The 21,864-nt window shown below is 40.6% G+C and overlaps 2 long non-coding RNA genes across 3 annotated transcripts in view; one reads left to right on the forward strand and one right to left on the reverse strand.

Moving 5' to 3' along the window:
• LOC310894892 overlaps positions 1-7,490 on the reverse strand; it is a 36,462-nt gene extending 28,972 nt beyond the window's left edge. The window contains exon 1 of one of the 2 annotated variants that reach the window (XR_014580262.1): positions 6,719-7,490. This is a non-coding gene — a long non-coding RNA (uncharacterized lncRNA). Of the gene's footprint in view, positions 1-1,825; positions 2,461-6,718 lie in introns of those variants that run through there. The other variant, XR_014580263.1, reaches the window with a different exon arrangement.
• Positions 7,491-13,546: 6,056 nt separating this feature from the next.
• On the forward strand, positions 13,547-17,530 carry LOC310895741. The gene is made up of 3 exons (XR_014580921.1): positions 13,547-13,764; positions 15,248-15,279; positions 15,775-17,530. It is a non-coding gene; the product is annotated as an uncharacterized lncRNA (long non-coding RNA).
• The last annotated feature ends 4,334 nt before the right edge of the window (positions 17,531-21,864 follow it).

Raw genomic sequence — 21,864 nt, forward strand, 5'->3', positions numbered from 1 at the left:
GTTACTCATCAGTGCAACTGTGCACTGATGTCTTACTACACAAGTTACTACAGCTGAGGAACACATTATTTCTCCTTTTTTCGTTATTTGAAGAGTATGATATAATCCTTTTAAATTCAAGGCACTTCAAGTGAACTATAGTAGTATTGATGCAGTGTTGGTTAATACCTTTTTTTAAAGTGTTTCAACATGAAAATTACAATCAACAGAGCCACAAGAACTCTTCAGAAGACTAAAAAAGGTGTCTGCCTCAGGGTGAACCAGTTCTTTTGCTACGCTTCACTGACTGTATTAATGAGCTCTCCATTAATTATGACAGGAGCATAGATATTAGCTCACATTTACACAATTGCATGCAGAAACTTTAATTTGTGTCTTAACTTGGAACTGAATCCCATGCATTGTTTCCATCCTGAAACAGTTCAGCACCACTTCAGTTGTGCCCTGCAGTAACTGAATCACTTTACTGCCTCCTCACAAACGCCAGGTCCTCAGCACATCCCTCCTATACCTTTCCAGGAAACAGCTGGCACCATGCCTGGAGGTGTATCAAACTCAAGCTCTTCTTGAGCAAGTGTCACTTCCAGCCCTTGGGGGTTTTAAGAGTACAGTGGCAGTTATTTCCAATTGCAGTAGCATTGCACAAGGGTAAGGATAATTACTTGCAGGCAGTCTGGTTGAAAGCCAGACATACCTCCCTCCTGCAAACACTTGAGCAATCTCTAAGGCATTGAGCAGTAATTCAGTAGGCCCTCAAAATGATCTAATGTTCAGTAAACATGTTGCCACCTTCTTCACAATGATCTCAACACCTCACCATTGTGAGAAGCCGGTTCTCTCTGTAACACTCAAGTTAGATCTTTCCAGAGCCACTTGTCAACGCTATATCCAACAGAAGATATTTCAGGACACCTTTTGAGATGATAATCCCTCTGGGCACTACCATTTGAAAGAACAGGACTGTTCAAGAGAGAGACTGGTCAGTACAGCAAGGAGACAAAAACTTGCTCTGCATGATAAACAGCCTCATGATGCCAGGGCAAAAAAGATGACTATGCTAAGTCCTAATAGACCTAAGCACCAATGTGTAACAGCCTAAGGGACTGGTCATTCTTCATACCCCAAGCCTTACAATGAGCAAAGGCCTGCTGTCACGACCATGATGCAGCCTGCATGGAGCAATGGATCTGAAATCACTTGGTTCATATTTCATTGGGTGCAATATACAGTCATCTAGCTTGCTCTGTCACACCACTCATCATACTCTGAAACAGGGTCCCTGTTGAACTTTTTTGGATTCAGCTGTTGCATGGCAATAATATGACCTTATGAGACATCTAAAAAACGTTTTCATATATGAACCATATTTTTTAATTTCTGCTCTCAATCTCCAAACAAAGAATAGTTATTCTGTAACATAATAAGAGCTATTTACTGGTATTGAAACCACAGGCTTACCGTAAGTATTACAGCATTCAAAATGCAATGTAATTCTTCTCTTTTTCTTGTTAGCCCATAATAATTTATTTCCATAATCACCTCAGCACTGTCTCACAGTTTAAGAAAAAAAAAGGGGGGAGGGGTTGAAAAGCAGACTGTGGAATACTTGCATGTTGCTATTTAAATTGCTGTTTAATAGATCAACAACAAGCTTGTGGGTAAAAGCAACTTAAGTCTGACTGGCATTTAATTCTCCTTTTCTTTTTTACTTCTCTCTCCAACTTATTTTTTTCCAGCTTTGTTCCCCCTAACACACGTACACATACATTCTCACTAGCTCACATAATGATACTGACCACTGAAGATCAAAATATCGGCTCTGTACCTTGACTGCAGCAAGAGACACAGTCTTTCTTTTTCCCCGATGTCTTGTTTGGAGAGTCTACCCACCTGGCTTTTCCTCGTGCAGTAATGTAAAGCTTGAGAAGGAAACACACACACAAAACCCAACCCCTCTCCCCTGCCCCCAAGAAAACCCAGGCCTCAAAATCCAAACCCTTTAATTCCTAAGCATATTGGAGGCATGCTTATTGTCTGGGCATGTTATTCTCTTGTTAGGACTTAGAAGACTAACTTTATTTACCGTACATGCCTGAAGCCTGATCCAAGGCTCTTTAATATCCAAGGGTTCACTCCCACTGCCACTCTCCCTAGGCTTTGAATCAAAGTTGAGCTGTGCTTCTCAAGCCAATGGTGCACAAATCTTGCCAACTCAAAACCCAGACCTGTACAGATTAGTCAATCCTCCCCTGCCCTGTAGGTGTCACTGGGGCAGCCTGACCCCTGCCTAACCAAATCTGTCTAACTTCTTGAAATCCCAATCTGAACTCATAATTTTTTTCTGACTGATACATCTCCAAACTGCCCATTTGCTGTAGGCTCTACATTGCTCCCTGTGCTGCTTGTTGAGGAGCAACAGAGGATTATGGAAACCTGTTTATACCACTCAAGTTACACACCACTCCCACACCAAAAGTCCCTGCATTAAAAAGCAAGTAGCATCCAAAGCTGTCTGTTGGTCTAAGAAGCCTTCTTGTCTGGCACAAATGACTGTCCTTTGATTATGATGCAGGACACTGGCTGATGTTTAACAATTTAACCATTATAGAAGTCAGCACTGGTCATAAAAGGGATTAGCAATTTCAACAAAATAATCTGGGTATAACAATGAACCAACAGGACTGAGGAATTTACTCTGAGTGGCTATCTATATACTTTATTTTGCTTTAAATTTACCTGGCCTTACTGCTGAGCTCATGACTTTTGCTCACATTGTGTGACAGGATCAGTGGAGAGGAATGCGTTTTTTATTTATTTTACACTACAAAGAGAGCATCCTTTGTATGTCCATCAGTCCAACCTCTTCATTGCACACACAGCTATCCTAAGGAAAATAGAATTTCCAGAAGAGAATGGAGTCTCTCAAAGCAGACTTACTGACAGAGTATGCTTTCAGTAAGTTAATAATGTATTTTAGAGTTTCTTTTTCTCCAACCATTTATCCCAGCTTCTTTTCTCCCTTCTTATTTTACTCCATCTTCTACTCCTGCTCCCACAAAGTTCCCATCCTCTCAGTTGCAGCAAATGATAGGCCAATTATTTGAATGACTGCATAATAAGGGAGGAGAAAATGTCTAGGAAAGGTTGATATAAGGGTGAAGGGATGCTAGTAGAAGTGGAAAAAAAAAAGAGATGAGAACTTCTAAATGTAATTCTAAAGGGTTACATTTATTGTCTATAAAATGATCTATGAAATGTTTTCACAGATCTGCATAACATAATCAAACAAACTGAGCTTAACTTAATTGGTCAGGGTGCAGGAACATATGACAGTACATTTGTATTTACTACACTTGGATTTTCAAGAAATGTCTCTGTTTGATCTCTGATCTTGCTATATTCTGAAGGCATGGCAGGGACAGCCTGTTATAGTTTGTTGTTGTGCAATCAGAAAAGTTTCCAGTTATCCTTCAGACCAACACTACAGAACATAAAGACCTTAATCCTTTATTTTTTTCCACCACCTAACATCTTGGAGAGCATTCTACATTTTCTTGAAAGCTATTTCCTTTCTTAAGCATTCAACCTAAATTTAGTAGAAGCTGGGATGCTGATGACCTCTACTCTTATTTATCCACAATTAGGTAATTCCACAATCGCTCTCAGGGCTCTTTCACCAAGTTATTTGTCATTGTGTCACTGTGTTAAACACTCAGAAAGAACTGTTGTCTGCTTGAATACTGAGATTCCATTTGGAAGAACAGACCTATCAGACCTTTTAACACCAACATTATTCAATCCTCAGGCAGATAAGTTGACTATTAGGAAGAGGCCTTACAACATTTTAGCTTTGTAACATGTGAGCAGAGTTCTATTTTGAGATGGTTCAAACTTTTGTCCCACTCAACTCTCTCTTTCCCTGAAGCATAAAACCAGGTCTCAGAATCTGGCACTAAAGTGCTCAACCAAAAGGCAGAAAGATTTTGCTAAACCTATTGCTGTGGTTACATCATCATAGTCATAGTGGGTATGTATGGGAGAAGTAAAAGAAAACAAGAAAAAAAAAAAAGAAAGAAATCAAAATAGGAGTAAGTCTGTTCTTTATAATGTATATGGATTTATTGTTTCATTCCTTTTCTCAACTTAAGCACGGGGAACTTTCATCGTAATCCTTCCTTTCTCTGATTTTCAGGCTTACAGGAAAAAGTTTTTTTTCTGGAGGACAGCACCTTTAATTCTTTCCTTATGATGAGTCAGTCTGACAGCCTTACCTATGGTTTTGCATTGGTGGCAAAGCCTTGCCACCTCCATAGAACAGTTGGGGGCAGAGATACTTATTTCAAAGCCTCAGCCCTTTCCCAGCCTGAATTAATCAACATAAGAAATTTTATCTTAGCCCACACATAGCGTGTCATGTAACTCCTACTAGCATTGCATGTCTGTTGCTGTAGGAGATACATAATAGCATTTTAAAACTCTCCTCCTCAGTTTTGAGGCAGCTCTTTGGCATTTCCACTGGAGCAGGATCACCAGGGTGGCAGCTGAGAGAGCCATAGATGAAGAGCAAAAAAGAAAAAGGAAAAACACTTAGAAGCATATAAACACATACACAGAGCACCTACCCTCAGAAGAGGATGGGCAGAGCCACTGCCAGCTCAGCCTTTTTTGCAAGGAAAGCGCAGCAGGGAAAGCTGAAAGAGCAAACAGAGGAAGAAATGTAAACGGGTCTTTCCTGAAACAGGCTCTCTTCTGAGAGGACTCTCAGTCTTCCAGCATGTGCAGACTTAGAATTCTTTGACTCTAATAAAATTTTGTCCAAGAGGACTACAGGAATTTACTCTACAGTCTGAGAGCAGAGATGTCAAAGGGAGAACTTAGAATTATATTCAAGTCTCACAAATATGATGGAGATGCACATACTACCCTAATATTACAGTGGTCAAATATGCATCATGTAGGACTGATGTGTTCTACAAGAGCTGTTTTCATGTGTTTGGTAATACAAAGCTATCAAAATGCACCTGTTACACAACTGTTAATTTCCTTCAAGGATTTCTACCACATCTAAAGATTATACTCCTGACAAGTTGTTTAGGACAAGAAAAACTTATTTTAAGCTCTGAAGACACTGTTAAGTTACCATCCATATCAAATAGCACAGCAGACAATGTAAGCTGTATTTGTGTAAATTTTATAATCAATTGATCTCAGTGCCCAGAAAGACCAGAAAAGGGGGGAAGGAATCTGATTCTCCAGGGAACACAGAGAAGAGCTCCCATTTAGATTTTCTGGACGAAAACATGGTAATTAAAATTAATCATTTTGTATTTATCATACTGATATTTTAGCAAATTTGCTATGTTTTCTGGTTAGCTGAGAAATAGTTCTCAGTCTACCTAGATACACACAACCCTTCCCCTTTTGGAAGGACTCCAGGTTCTGAATGAATTCAAAGGTATGTTTTATTTACCCTGCAGGACATATAAGCAATAAAATAAATTACATCAATCCTTCATTTCCAAATCCAACTTGAAGCCAGTGGAGTCTTTGACTTCATGTCAACAGCTTCTGCTGTTCTTTCTTCTGAGCTTTCCTAGCCCAATAGGACATTATATGCTGTTCTCCGTAGGGCCTTCAGGGATCACAATCTTTATCAGAGGCTCACAACTCCATCACATGGCAAGTGACAGAGATGAAAGTTTGTGCCCAGTGTAGTGGCATGTGAAAACAGAAAGGTTGTTTCAGAAAAAAAGGGAATTATTTCAGCAGTGGAAGATGACGCACAAAAGTAGACAGACTTAAAAAGCAGCCCAGATGGGAAAATCCCCAAACACCAAGCCTTTCTTCTGAAGCAGTTGTACTTACAAGCAACAAGTACATGTCCACACTAGCCACCTAAAGCTGAAGTGTCAAATATTAAGTCTGAATTAACCTTCGCCCATCTGGAGTGGAGGCACAAGTAGCCCAACAGCAGTTGCTTCTTCCCAGTGCTTCATTTTAGTGATTTCAAGAAAACTGCTCACGTCTCTCTCCGAAGTCCCCAGCAGCCAAAGCATGGGGGGGCTGCTCCCTGCCTACAGGGAAACAGAGGACCCTCCAACCTGCTTATGACAGACACCGCTCGGCAGTTCCCATCCCCACTGACTGTTTGAAGGGCACCAACTCCCCGGGAGGGCCAAAGACTCAGCATGCTAAGTGATGAGAAAAGCCAAGATGCAGCAGACTCTGCCTGCTTGCTGAGTGCAAGGGCTTATGGCAGGAGGAATAGAAACGGTTCCCTGTAAGAGAATGCCTTTAATAGGGGGATGTTGAGAAATAGCACTTGGGTGTATTTCTATTCAATTCCTGGAGCCGGGCTCCCCATGAAAGTTCCCACACTTAAAGTGTCCTAAACTCTGAATCTGTGGCCACTCTAAAGCTCACTGTAAGTTTTGTAAGCACAACAGACAATGTGAGAGGTATGCATCATCTTACACAAGCTGCATTTCCAAAAGCAATCAATACCCAAAGCTCTCATACGACACCTCCTTACTAAAGCACCTCAGTACCAAACAAAACAAAACAAAAATTTATATAACTGTATAATGCCATACGTGCTATTGCTGAGTGGTGAGGAGAAACACAGAGAGATTAAGGAGAAAATCAGAGTCTGAGAGGAAATTTCACCACATTAAGAATATAACTGCCCTGCTTGCAAAGAAAGGCTGATGGTGCCTACCTCAGGAGAAAGCTCAGAGCTGAAGCAGATCAAGGTACTTCCCAGCACCCAAGGAGGAAGGAGTAGGGTTGAAGGCTGGCCCTGCTCCATCCCAGATCCTATTGCCAGGTGCAGGTATTTCCCGGTGCTCAGGGGGCAGGAGGAAGGGGTAATTAACTCCTTTTGGAAGTGCCAGGTTCTTCCCACATGCTGGATTGGGAGCACTGGGTCTTAATATACTGTTCTGGACTCCACTTCTGCCAAAAGCTAAGCTTTTCAGCACCTAACGTTCAGACACTTAGGTAGTTTTTGGACCTATCTTTACAAGGTTTGCCAAAGATTGCTTAGGAAGGCTGCAATAGTCTGAGGTCTTGAACCTCTGGTCTCCCGCTGTCTATATTGAAGTGTTAATCACAGTGTCATTCTTCTTCCCCAACAGGTTCTTTTTAAGAGTTATAATCACCAAAAGACAGAAGGGTTATATCCCGTTATAAAATAGACAACCATTCATATAGCTCAAATTTAATGCACAGCAACCACTGACATCAGCCTGCCAGCAACCTTGTGACAAAGAATTAGTCACAAAATGACAACTGACCCGAACTGGCAAATGCCTTTGAAAACAGAAGCTGTAATTACATACAGCTTTGGTTTGGGATAATTAGCTAAATACTGGTCTCTTCTTGGAGAGAGGTACTTTCCAGTGTATTTGACCTAAACAACAGCTATAAAACACAGTCGAGCACAGAAAACTGTGGCCTCTCCTTCTCCTTTTCCTGTGCCTAGTTTTTAACTTCGGCCCTCATCCTGCTCCTCTGAGCAGGACAGCAGCACGTCCATGTGGCTCCATACATACATTGCCATCCTGTGGACAGATTCTGCCAGCACATGCGGCTGTGAGTAGGCTGCAATAAAAACTCCTGTGAAGTTACTGCTACTTTTTCTTGAGGAGTACGGTATTACATGGCACAGAGAAAACGGGACTTTATAATGGACATGGGCTCGAGCTAGAGAATGCAAATCCAGCTGCATTTTTGAAGCTTTGCAGTTCAAGAGCAGTTGAATTAATGATTCAGCTGGCTTGAAAAATATTTGAATAATTCTGAGATGCAGGTAAGGAAAAAGGGAACTTGAGGGAGAAGGGAAGTGAACATGAGGCTTTGAAATCTTCAGGAAAAGCAGAAGTGGCCATTGACTTGAGGCCTACGTGGGGCATCAGGGAGCAAAAATTGACTGGGGAAGTGTAAACACAAAGGAAAAGCTTCGGCATGACAGATGACCCAAAAGCCTGTGGAAACTTGACTCTCCTACCAAGAGGCAGTCGGAAGGAGGGCATGACATGATTAGGGTGAGTGACAGGAGAAAGAAAGCAGAATCTGGGTGGGAGTCTGAGGGTTGCTGGCACATTTCAGAAAGTTGCCCTGGGTGTTACGTCCAGCCCTCCATGGCCGCAGCGAGAGAGATGTGCAAATCTAGCAAGGCTGTTTTGGTTGCCTAACTCTTTTGGCCTCCACGGAGGAGGCAATAACTGTAACTGCTTAGGAAGGCAAAAAGGAAAATGTTGATTAGCACTTAGCAGAGGAAGTGGCTTATTTGGCCTGATTATAATCATGGGAACTTTGTTCCCTCTGCTCCAGTAACCACATTGGTAGCATTAACTGGAAAGCCAAGTAACTGGTAAAGAAACCACTGAATCAAACGTAATCTCATACTGCTTGCATAATTTGCCTTGAATGGACATACAAAGAACCTTAACCTTCTTCACACATTAGGCCGTTGGTAGTTCTCCCTCAAATGCCATTTCTCATCTCCTTTTCAGATCATAATCTGCCTCTTTTTCCCTTGGGTGGCTGTTAGGACAGCGCACAGCTTTACACAAGGGTGCCTCAGAGCACAGTCTGGGCCTGTGATGTACAGTGGCTACCACCATTAAATAGGCTGAATTAGTTAATTATGTCTTGAGAGCCTTTTCCAGGCAAAGGCTTTTGTGTGTGTTTAAAACAAAAATTTACAGTGCCTTAGACATTAATTTCAGTTCAGGGTCATGCAGGCTATAAGCAATAATGAAATGGTATTTTCATAATTGACATGGGATTGTATTATTAAATGTTGGAAAGCTGAAGTGAGATTCTCCTTTGTTCTATTTAATTAACAGCTTAAGTCATTATACTTCTCAATTAATAGGTATTTATTTCAGCACGGGCTGGAAATCTTTCAATGCAGGCAGCAAGAACTTTTCCAGGCCATGCTTATATGCCAGTGTAGAGCAGCCCAAGGACTGCTTTAGCTCATACTTCATATTTCATGATATTGGTGCATTTTAGCCATGCTGCCTCCCATCCTTATCGTGTTCCATGTCCCCCAGGCTAGCACACGCTCTGTGTAGCACCTTGACATTGGGTTTCTGCTAGCCATAGAGGACATCTAGTATGGGCATTTCCACACTTTCTGAGATCGTTTCGGTTTTCAGATTATTAGCTGGAAAATAGTTTCATATATTAACTGGAAATCAGGCTCACCAGATCTGAAAACAAAAGCAAAAACCAGGAGAATGACTGGATTTCCCTGGCTTTCCCCTTCATAGTAGACCATTGCTTTTATCTTGCAAGACTGCAGAGCAGGTTTCTTTTCCTCTGTTGTCCTCAAAGGCAAAACAACAAGAGAAAAGGTAGTAATTTGGCAGCTTTCAGATTAAAAACAAAGAAGAAATCTTGCAATGTACTTGTCAAGCCCTGTTGTGCATAGTGGAAACTATGGAAGCTTATTAGAAGACCACGTGGGAAAAAGATTTTGTTTGGAAAATGCAAATAGAAAAGAATAATTAAAAGGTAACAGAAGACTGGTCCTTTTAGTGCTGAAACAGACACCCTTGGCTTAGGAGCACCAAATAAAATTACCCTGAAAAACATCCACGTAATCCTCCCATCTTCTCTTTCTCTTTAGATAAGAGCAGGGCAGAATATTCCAGGGATTTAAGACATCATTTGTTTACACGGTCATATTTTAATCATCTCTAGGAAGCTAAGGTTACACAACCCCAGCGTTCAAGCGATCCCCTACCTTGCTGTTTATAAGAAGTGGGGCCTGACATTCATAATGTTCCCAGGCTGCTCCAAGGGGACAGGAGGAGAGGGCTGGGGAGGGAGGGAGGGAGGGAGGAGGAGGAGGAGGAGGGAGGCAAGGAGAGAAAGGTCAGCTCCCTTTTTAAGCATTTCTGAGCTAGCTGGAAGCTTTCAGCGTGTGGGTGGTAGGTGTATCGGCTGACACGGGGAAGTGTAAGCGTGAAGCTGGCCACCCAAGACCTCAGGGTCACTGCTGACACTCCAGATCTCTGCGCTGGGGAAGGCACCTGCTCCCTTGCCAAAACAAACCATCTCCTGCTATGGGCATACTTGAAAAGACCTGCTTTTGTCAGCCCGGGGGAAGAGGGAAGGGGAGGGGGCGAGGGGGGAGGAATTAGAGGGATGTGGGGGCTTTTGGTTTTACTTAAACAGTCTCAAATAACCAGTTTACAATGCAGCGATGTTCTTCAGAATTTATTAAAGGGGAAAAAAAAAAAGGAGCCGAGGAGATTCGACTCCAGATCTGGTGAGCATTAATATGCATCGTGCTAGAATTTCATGAGGCAAGCGAGTTTTGTAGCCCTTGCTCTGGTGGTCCTCTGCTGACAGGATCTCAAGCCGCTATTTGTTATCTTTAGGCCTGATAAATACATCTGGTTTTGATTCAGGTGGCCGCGAGCTTGTCTCAGAGTTGAAAAGGGTGCTTTGCTCAAATTGAATTTTCTCACAAATTTCAAACTGGGATGAGAACCAGAAGAAGCTGGGCCCTGTCACACAAAACTCCCGTTTTGCTTGCTTGGCCCTTGGGCTCGTAAAAACCTGGCACAAATCAGTTTCACCTGTTTGGCTAAGTGAGTACATGCTAAAAGTAATAAAGCTATTAGTGCAATCAGATATTTCCCCGCATGTGTTCTGATGTAAAAAGAAAAAAAGAGAGAGCGAGGGAAAGAAAGTGGGGAGGTGAACTCTTCTCAACCCTGCCTGTCACATATCTTCCTGTGTCCCTGTAAATTGGTTGCAGAGATGCTGCTGGTTCTCCACAACTTTGTGTTGGGCACTGTGGGCTAGCAAGGAGACCTGGCTGCAAAGACCTGCTAGAATCCATAACCCTCCTCAGAAAAGCAACTTAAGTTGCTGCCTGAGGTGAAGAGGGGAAGGCGCTTTTTTGTTGATCACTGTCTCTTACTTTCAGACTCTCTTTGTATGAACACCAGACTTATCCCAAAGTTCCACCTGGCCCTCTGCTGCCTGAGCAACCTGGGTCCTCCTGACTCCAGCTACAGTCACCTCCAGTGGCAGGACAGGCCCTGGGATGGGGCTAGCTCCTGGGCAGTGAGTAGCTCCTGGGATGCTATAGAGTTTGAAATAACACACACTTCTGATACCATTGCCTGGTGCATGCATATAATTATGTCCTCACAGATGGTGTCTTTCATGGCTTAGGAGAAAGGCTCTTGGGGAAGCTTAGAGATGAAAGAGTTTAAGAGGCTTCTGGCCCCAAATGAAGGCCAATGACACCTCTCATTAAATCTATAATGGCAACACAGTTTATTGCTCATAAATTCATGGCATTATAGCAGAAGATCCTGCCCATGTGAGGAGATGCTCTGTCAAACGCTCTAGAAACCTGCTGGATGGAAGGTACCATAAGTATTCTCTGTAGACTTTCATCCTGTCATTTATACATGCTCCACTTGAGAAACGTTTAGGATGAAACATGGGGCATTGATCTAGTGGGTGTTTTCCACATCCCTTTTCCCCATTTCATTATGCTTTGCTTTGTTGTGTATTTTTTCTTGCAGTGGCTTCTCTTATATCTCTTCTTATAGAATAGAATCTTCACCTGACATGGAGATTAAGAAATTACATTCATCTTGTCATCCAAATATAGATAGGCTCACCTTAACAAAATGTATAAAATAAATGCCTTCAAATAAAATGATAACCCTCATGCAGATATTTTAAAACTGTGTCAAGGAGATTCTGTAACCCAGATCTGACTGAAGGAAAAAAAAGAATGACACTGTTGGCATTTTTCGTATTTCTCCATATTTTCCAAAACTAAAATTCTATAAAGATATTAACATTCTGTATAGATTATTGCAGAGAAGGGTGTCATTCTTTAGGAAAAAGGTTACCAAGTTTTCCTTAGGATGTTTTAGGTGTTAATGTCTTTTAAAAATGTATAAAATTGACCAGCTGTACCACTTCCTTCTCCAAAACCTATGGAGGAAGAAAACCAGCTGCCTTCTGATATGAAAGGCTGACAAAAGTGCAAAGAGCCATGTGACACTCTACTGCACCAATATTTAAAGTCCAATATTTAACACAGGTATTTCAGGTACTCTTTGGGGTTCTCAAGGAAGGTACGTCATTTCCATGCTCTGTCTGCATACCTGAGGTCCGAGAGGGTTTTGGCTTTTGATAGCCTTCTTGTAATTTATCACTCTGTTTAAAGTGCTATTTATTGAAGATGTCATAACTTGCTCTTGCAGGTTCTCCTACGGAATGAGCATTTCTGCACAGCATATAAAATGGCCCAGTGCCCAGTTCCATAACTGAGCTCTGAACAAATAAAGAATGTTGAGATTTGAAGGACAGTGAGAGGACCTCTGACTATAAACCAAAGGGGGAACTGAGAGCCAGAGTCAAAGTATTTCTGTCCATTAAGACCCACCTTGTCTGGGGACAATTAATGTGAGTGTCACATTCTTAGTCAGGTCAATGGAGACAGAAAACCACAGAGTATTTGGATGGCTCTTTCAGCTGGATCCAGGCCCCTCTGGTACTTGAACAAGTGCTTGAACATCTGAGGGACCTCTCCTTCAGAGTGAGGCAAAGCTCACCATAATGACAAGAGTCATAACAGCAGCCTTTGTGACTGGGTGGTACAAAATTGGTCAACGATTTTCACATTTACTGCCCTAAATACCTCTGCCCCATTGTTCCTCAAACTGCCAATCCTACTTTACCAAACTCTAAACAAATGTAACTTCTTATCTTTCCTTCACTTCTGACATCCTGCCCTGCCTTTGCACCTGACCTGCAGAAATTCTCCTCATTCTTGAGTTGTTTCTCTAGGCTGCGAATCGCAGAAAAGAATTGGAACAATCAAAAAGGAAAACACGCTTAATTTCTGCTGGTGGGATGCTTCCCTCCACCCGCACTGGCCTTATACAAGAGGCTGGCAGTGGTGCCTTCTCTGTGCCATGCACACTGCGTGGCTGACAAAGTTCACCTGGGGCAGCAAAACCAGGTCACCTCAAGGTCATCATCAAATTAATATCTGCAGTGTTTTGTGGCCCCTCCGAATGTTCTTTAGGGAAGAGACAGGTCAAAGGTAAGGCTATAGAGTTTGGAGAGTTTTGTCTTTTAAGTCACAGGCACATCCCCAGTTGAAGAGCAGCACTGGGAGCATCAGAGCGTCATTCACCATGGGCAGGCAGAGCAGAGAAAGAAAGGACAAAGCTCTGGAAACTAGCCAGTGCCTCTATCCCTGCAGGAGCTGGGGATCACAGTAGTAGAACAGTATGGGGTGTCTCTTTTGGTCTTTGTGCTACAGCTGACACAACTCCACAAACTACGGTTTGTCATCTGGCCTCTATCAGAACCCACCCTAATGCTCACACGCAATTCAAAATAATTTCTCCTAACTCCTTTCTATTCTCCCAGCTAAAACATAAAAAGGCAGAATTCACTTGAAAACCAAAATTTCAGTACTTCTTTGTTTTTTCAGTAACCTATTTTACAATGATGTATACTTTTCCTCTTTTACCTTTCTCATCTTTCTTTCCACCAAACATTTTCCAACAGACACAGGCTAACAATAAAAGCAAAATATTTAAAGTACCAGAAAGAAAAATCAGATTTATACTGGTTGTAATAGATCACAGCCACAGAAAACACACAGAAGCAGCAAGAATGCCAAAACTTCAGAAGAAGCACATTTAACAACTGAAGGAATTGACCAAAACAGATTGGATTGAGTGAAGCTTTCTTTTAGAGGTATTGGTTTCTAGATTTTCTGTCTGCAAAATCTTATGCTGTTTGACTTACGCTCTTTGTATATCACAGGGTTCTTATCTGAACTTCTGTTCATTCATAGCTATAAATACAATATTTTTAGCTTAATTAAATTTAAAATAGGTAAAGAGAAAAAAACTTTGAATTTCATATGTCACAAAGATGCTGTAAATGGTAGGATACAGGATAACTGTAGAAAAACGGCAAATGTAGATACTTAAACTATGAAGAGATGCATGCGGTCCATAGTACTATCCGATGCTTTTTGAATAGCTTGAATTCCAGGAATTCCTTAGAAATTTTACTTCATTTTTCCCCAAAAAATATACATAGTTTTTTTTTTCTCCATTTAAAAAATAGATCCTTAAAGTTGACTACAAGCATGATTACATTTGAAATAGGATTAGCGTTCTAGTGAGTTATAATATTTAAAAAGTGTATAGTAAATCATAAGTGATTTTCAGAAGAAATCATCCATTTGTACAGATTAAATACGCAGAAAGTCAGAATGAAATTAATCTTTGTTTGCCATATGTCTCTTTCTGTACCAAAAGGGCAACAGTTAATTTAATATTTCTAAGTTAGCAAACAGTCAAATTCCAAAATATTATAACAGAAAATACTCTTGCAATGATTACAAACTTTATATTCTGAAAGAGAAGAAAAGGTGCAAAGAAATGGATTTCAAAAAGTATTTTGTTTCTTTAAATATGGATATTTTCGTGCAATCCTGTAGACAGGATTTTTGTGATTTATCTTTCAGTTTATTTCATTTCCTATTTCCCTTCTCTCAGCCAACAAATACTTAATACAAAGACTGTGATTCGGCGTGGATTTTGTTTACTGATTACATTGAAAATACTACCTTATCAGTTCTGAAGACCTTTGTTATAGTGTAGATCCTTCTTGCCTCAAAATCAGTTGATCTTAGCGAATGTTTGATTTTCTTTACTGACTTGGATAAGCTGTGCCAGGGACACAAGCAAACAGCAACCTCAGTCTCTGTTATGTGGGAATATGTGCAGAAGCAATTATTTTGCTGGAGAGCTCTGTGAAACAATTCTGCAGACTAGCCAAGAATTGAGCTGCTTTATTGATGCGAATAAACGAAATCCCACTTATGTTTGGGTGTGGTACTGAGCTATTTCCGTTTTAAAGAAAAGGAAGGAGTGTCATCTACAACCACATAAGATGTGCAAGTGTGAGTGGAACCAAATCATCCCAAACTCACCTACATTCTTTGTGAAAGGCTCAGAAAATATGTGCAATGGATGTACGAATTTTGTTTGATTCCTAATTCTTACTCACACTTCAGTCCATTATTCTTGGTGTTTTGGCTTAAAAATATGCGTATATGCATATATTTTTTTCTAAGCCTTTTCTTTGTATCCCCGCTCTTCTACCAGTGCTGAAGTTTTACATGAAAGCAACCAAAAATACGGGCTTTCTTTTTGAATACTTCTAGGTTACGTGGAGTTACCTGCTACTGGATATTTGGTAAGAGATTTTTTTTTTCCACATACAGGTATGTGAATCCTTCAGAGAAGCTGTCAGGTGACACTTAGATATTTACAATTCAAGCTACACCTGAAAGTGTCATTAGTTAGCCCTGGGGCTCTGATTCGTGAATGGCTGGCGCAGCTGTTGCAGCAGAGAAGAAAATAGTCCCTGCATGTATTCCCTGTCCCATATGTGGGGATAGCTAATGTTCATGTGAGCAAACCACCGACTTGCTGCAATTTCTAGTCAAAATGCTACAAAAATTAAGCATAGACAGACCTATAATGAAAATACTCAAGGTATGTAATTTGAAGCAATAAAAAGCTCCTTAAACTTAGTGGGAGTCATGGCCTGAGTGTGCCCACAGGTACAGCATTTTGGAGGGTAAGGTTGAAAAAGTGGATAATAAGAAGATTTGGAAGATTTTAAATCCAAACCAGTTCCAGCCAGATACCCACTGACTTTTTTTTTTTCTTTTTTTTTTTTTTCAAGAGGTGTACAAGAACCTGATCATCATTTTGAGGCAGCCAGAAGGAAAGTTGTGGGATAGTACGACTTGTGCACTATAAACCTGTCTGGCTATTTTTTGGCATTATTGTTAAATTAAAATTATATTAAAATGAAACACTTCACTATTTAGCTTTCTGTCTGCCTGGCAGGTTTTGCTACATAAATCTAGTAGGAGAAAATTGGCCCACTTCAATTGGATGTTGGATATGGCATTTTTGCACCATCAAGAAAATGGCTGCACATTTTTTTAATTGTTTCCCTCACATATAATTTTTAAACAGTCTTATAAAAATGTTTTCCTTGTTTCACTCCCCACTGAATTAAGAATGCACATGAATAGTTGCCAGTTGGCCTATGCAATACTCATTCCAGCAGACAGCAATGAGAAAGTATGAAGTGGTTTTTGGAAGAACTACCTTTCTTTGCAGAACACAGTAGACTTTGCATAGCTTGAAAGAGATGCCTTTTATTCCCTGCAGACCACTTCCTTCAGCTCAAGAAGAAGAATTTCCTAATTGGTGAACATACAGAATAAATGTAAGGAGTCTTACGTGCACTACTTATGATCTGCTTTGCAAGTAAACAAACTTTTGCTATTTTCTTGAAATTTACGTGACATATATTCTCCAAAGATCTTGCTTGTGTATTAAGAGAGAAGTCTCTTGTTGCTGTAGGCACGTATGGCATTTAATTCTCTCCCCATTCCCTCTGAACTCTGCCTTTCACACAAACATACACATACCCATTAACAGATATAGTTGCTCAGCTATGGTTCATAAAGACATTATTTAGGGTTTGGGGAGGGAATTAGGAGGGGGACTCTCACTCTGGAAAGTCACAATTTCCTGGAAAAACATCATCATGCCAAAACACAAAATGACATTTAAGATGTGTGGAAGTCAGGACAACAACCAAAATATTTTGTGCTGCTGGCCCATTGGACAAAAGCAGTGTGAAAAGGCGCAAGTGGTGCTTTTATTCTGTTTTGTTTCATTTTATTAAAAATAAAGGTCAGTCAACTTTCAGAAAATAAATAGGGAAAAAAGGTGACACAGCTCAGATGGGGAAAAAAAAAAAAAAAGGAGGATAAGGAGAAGGGACTGCAGGCAGGATGGGTACATGGTGTGAACGAAGCACAGGCATTAGAGGGGGCTGTAGGGGCTCCCTGCCACGCTCCACCGACCCCTGCCTGGGGGGCACAGGGGCTCCCTGGGGCCCCCGGCCACCGAACAATTGCTCACTTGTTGCAGGGACCGGCCGCCCAGCTGGAACAACACTCCCTGCTCCCAGACTGGCCTGGGGACCTCCTCTGCCGGGCAACTCCAGGCAAACATACAGGAAGTGTGAATAATTGAAGGCTTTTAGGAAAGAAAAAAAAAAAAGAAAGAAAGAAAAAAAAAAAAAAGAAAAGAAAAAAAGAAAGAAAGCCTCACAACTAATTTTCTGTTCTGGTGCTCGCCTGCCCGACTAGTGAAGGTGATTTATTTGGGAGCACTGTTGCAGGGGAGCGCAGTGCCCACCAGGGACACGTGCCTCTCCCTGTGGAGATGACAGTCCTGGGGCAGTGTCTTGAGCAAATCCTGGATGCTCCCTGCCACCTAGCAGACACCGACTATTTACTCCTTCCATGCAGCTCCATCTAGAGAAATGCCAGGGAAACTTTGAAAAGACATCTTTTGTAATGATCTTTTCTCCTTTCTGTTTTCGAGGGTTTGGTTTCTTTCAGCGTGCTCTGGACTGTGTCATATGGCGAAATCTGGCTCTATCTAGATCTAATTGTTTTCACAATTAAGCCTAGAGAGAGAGATTTTCCCTCTTGGATTACCAGGCTCATTTTAAGGAGGTAATTTAGTGGCTTAATTTAGTGACATTAAAATTAAATTTTAACTTCATTTTTTCTCCCCATGCTGAGGCATGTAATGAATAAGTTGCCTCCTGGGAGGGGTAAATTTTCCTCCTGTTTCTCCTTAGTGGAGAAGACACTAGGGAGGAAGTAAGCAAGAGGTGAGCTGAAAAAAAAAAAATTAATCCTTTCACATTTGGACCCTAAGTCAGAGAATTAAGACTAGGCTAAGAAAAATACAGGTTGATCCTGACACCCCCAACATGTAATCAGAAGATCTTCCTCCTGCTGCCAGGATTCTTCTACCCAGACCAAGTTGTGAGGAATAGAACAAGCAGTGAAGATGTCTTTTTTTGGGGGGGGGTTGGAAATATAGCACCATGTGCTCCCCTTTAAATTAGGCAGACCAAGGCATGGGCATCTTGATCCACTCCTTCCTGATGGCAACTGTGATATGCCTGGAGGAGCAAGCAAAGAGAGAAGAGCATTTCAACCACTGCTTCCTCACAGAAGGACTGGAGTTTTAAGGGGGTTTATACACTTACAGGTTGCTTTTCTGGATCCTATTCAGGTCCCTTTGTTTATGCTTTGCCCAGACAAATCTCTTGACTTCTTGAGGTCAGTGTGAGCTTTGTCTGACAAGGATGTAAGGAATATTGAATAGGGCTTCTTGTTCCTGTATTCAATTTAATTTTCCAAAACATACAGTGACACACATGACAACATGGCTTTATAAAAAGACGAGGAAGGATTCATGTGCCAAAGAATCTGTAAAAGAATGTCAATTACATTAAGAAAACTGCCATCTGAGAGTCGACATATAGTGATGTGTTTCTACTAGTACTGCTATCAAAGGAATGGAAAACACTTAAGTGGCAGCTATATTGTAAAGCACAAACATTGTTCTCCAAATTTGTCATCTTGAAGATGTATGCTTGTTGGGCTATGATATTTTCTTTTTGTAATGCAATTCACAATGCATAGATGATGTGTTATTCCTTACCTGAATTTTTACACAAACTTTCAAAACACTAGGACTACTAATTATGCCTGCCTTACAAAATTATTAGTAATTTTGTCTTCCTGACAAAATTTGACTTTTAAACATTCGCCTCAACACTTACCCATTTATTTCTCTCTCCCTGTCATACACAAAAGTTCCTTTTCACACCTCTCCCTTCCCACACATGATCCCTCACTCATACCTCACGCATCTGTGCAACAGAGAAATAACAAGAAAAATAGCAAAGCAGGCTTTTTTCCTGATGTCAAGAGTAAAAAGCATCTTAAAAATTCTCACTGAGAAAGAAAATTCACTGTAATCAATTTGATCTTTTAAATATCCTAGCATTTTAGATTTTTTTTTCACTTTTAAACACAAACTTCGTTTCACATTCATGTACTTCCTAAAATTATGGATGCTTTCTAGAGATTTTTTTTTCTGAAAAGGCAAATAGTTCACTATTAAACCTTTCAGTAGATGATAATTTTTTGACTAAGAAAAAAATAAATGACTGTTTCAAGAAAAGTCTGTAAATGTGTTTTGTTTTTTTTTTTTAAATATCATTCTGTTTGTCAGTCTTGACTGATCCTCCTGAGTACCAATTGTATTTTATTTCTAGGCATGCTTCTAGAAACGAGTCCCATAAACATAAAAATTAGAGTTTGAGATTGAAAGTCTATTGCTCTGTGCTAATTTCAGACTTCAGTTTAATGCTCTAGGCTAATTTCAAACTTCATTGTATAGGCTGAGCTCCGTTTCACGTGGAGTGCTGCACAGAAAAAGGCAGGCAGGCAGAAATTCGCCTCTGCTGTAACTCTTCAAAGCAGCCCCAGAGATGACTCTGCTTTGTTAGTACGGCAGTTGAGACGGTAGTAGCTAATTCAAAGGTGCAATGAGGCCTCTGAAATGCTTTTCAAATATTTTTACAAGAAATTGAGAGATTCAGCCTTGAGAATTCAATGTGCCTTGCAGAGGGCTCATAAATAAACAGCTTTCAGGATAATGTTTCACACTTCAGCTAGCTCAAGAAAAGAGAGTATGTTACTCTGAAGATTTCTATGGAAAAGAGTTCCTCACAGAGCCTTGTAAAATACAGAAGTGCTTTCTGTCAGGCTTCACTTCCACATGACTGCCTTTTCTTCAATGTGAATTAATTACCTGTATTCTTTTGGTCTCATACGTAACTATGATTTTATGACAGAGTTTTCAGTGGCACTGGTTACACCCTTGCAACCCCCCTAGCTGTTTCTCAAAATCATCACCACTTCTTTTCTGCTTGTGTTGTTGTTGTTTGGTTTTGGTTGGGGCTTTTTCTGTTTTTCTGGGTTATGATTTTAAAAATGTTTCCTGTTTCTCTTCAGTTGTGAATTCATAGCTCCATCAGAATAGCAGAAAATGCCCCATAGTCACAAATCGCACATAAATCTGATCCCACATGGCAAGAACAAGAATATACCAACCAAAAAAGTCCTTTCTCATTAGCTAACTGTTTAAGCAGCATTTACAGGGAGCACTGCAGAATATGCCTACTGCAAAAATAATAATAATAAAAAAATGACAATAGCCTGTTTAAGTTTTAATTTTGTTCAAACTATTTGATCTATACTGTTACAAGAGAAAAAGGGTTTATGCCTCACCTTGGTATATCATTTAAGAAACCTCTGTGCCGTGTGTGACGATCCGTTTCATTACACTGTGGATCTCTGCTCAGGGGTCTGAGCAACAGCTTCGGAGTTACTTCTATCGACTTTATCAGATGCTAAATCAGTCTTAAGTTATGAGTACTGTGTTTTTCTTTGCTCCACGCTGTTGCTTCTAGTGGGGTTTCTTGACAGCTTCTCAGCTCCTAATTCAGGTACCTGTGAAATGCACAGAAATGTGCTGTAGAAATCAACTGCCTGCTCTTATTCTCAAATAAGAGGACTAAAAAAAACCATGAATATTTCTGTTCAAAACCAGAAGTTTAATCTATGAATGAGAAAAGTCCACAGCAAATAAATGTCATATTTTATCTTGCTCCCTTCTTTTCTACTGCTTCCAGTTTCACTTTTCCAAATTTAAAATCTATTCAGACAGTGTTGTCCTATTCCTGTGAATGGGATGTAGGATAATAACTGCATAGTAAAAACAGCTTCTCACTTCTTTACACTAAGGTATAAATTCTTGACTCGTTTCTATGTTAGTGCAGACACAGCAACCTGAGTCAATGTGCAATCATAAAGCTGATCATCTATTTGATTTTTCAGGTCATTGGTAAAAAGACAGTATTTCTTATATTTATTTTCACCTTATCCTGAAAATAATATTTTTCCACCCTACCAAAAATAAAAATTTCATTGTGAACCAAATATTTTGTGAAAGGCATTCATTTCCTGGAACATTTGTCAACTACATTTTAATTTTTGTAAACTGTATATTGAAATATTTTTATTTTCAGAATGAAAAACAAGCTATTTTAGTTTGAGAGTGCCAAATCCATATTGTGAAGTTCTCCCACATTCTTTGCAGGGACTTTTTTTTTCCAGTCAGAATTATCCACCTTAATGAGGAAGTACATCAAGCACCGAAGATCTGGAAGGTGGCCAGAGCAAGTCCTTTTGAAGTGATTAAACCTTGTGATTAAACTTTCCTTCAGGATTTTTCGCACTGTGCCCTGCCCTTATAATCTTGACTGCAGGTGAATTGACAGAGGGATACTTGATAGAAAAAGCCTATGGAATTTAAAAGCAAAAAAGGTGAAACTAGTGGAGTTTCATAGAGATGGTTCAGGGTTTCACACTTACAACCCCAATGGCAGTGAAGTTTAAAAGAGAAAAGTAATTTTCAGTAATTTGTCAGCTTGTCCAGCTGTTTTCTAAATAATGGATGTATCCTTACACTGTTTTACAGTGGGGATAAGTTTACTTACAAACACAAGCCTGCAGTAAAATTCGGAAAACCCATCTAAAGCTTATTTTCTCCGCTAAAGTGTGACTGGGATGCCGAGACAGGGAGCAGAGTGGGGTGGCCAGGGCGTCAAGACCTGCCGTCTCGTCACCCACCGTGGTGTGAAGGACCGCTGGTGGCCTCTCCTGGCTGGCTGACCTCCCCCTGACTTGGGGCAGGGAGAAACAGAAAGATTTTGTGCTCTGGCAGAGCTGCGCCTTCCCGTGACCCGGGCGAAAACCTCCAGCCCCTTTCCCACAACGCCGCGCCGAAGCCTTGCTGCAGCTCTCCGTTTATTTTT

Source organism: Anser anser, assembly GCF_964211835.1.
Source record: "Anser anser genome assembly, chromosome: 2".
NCBI classification, from domain to species: Eukaryota; Metazoa; Chordata; class Aves; order Anseriformes; family Anatidae; genus Anser; species Anser anser.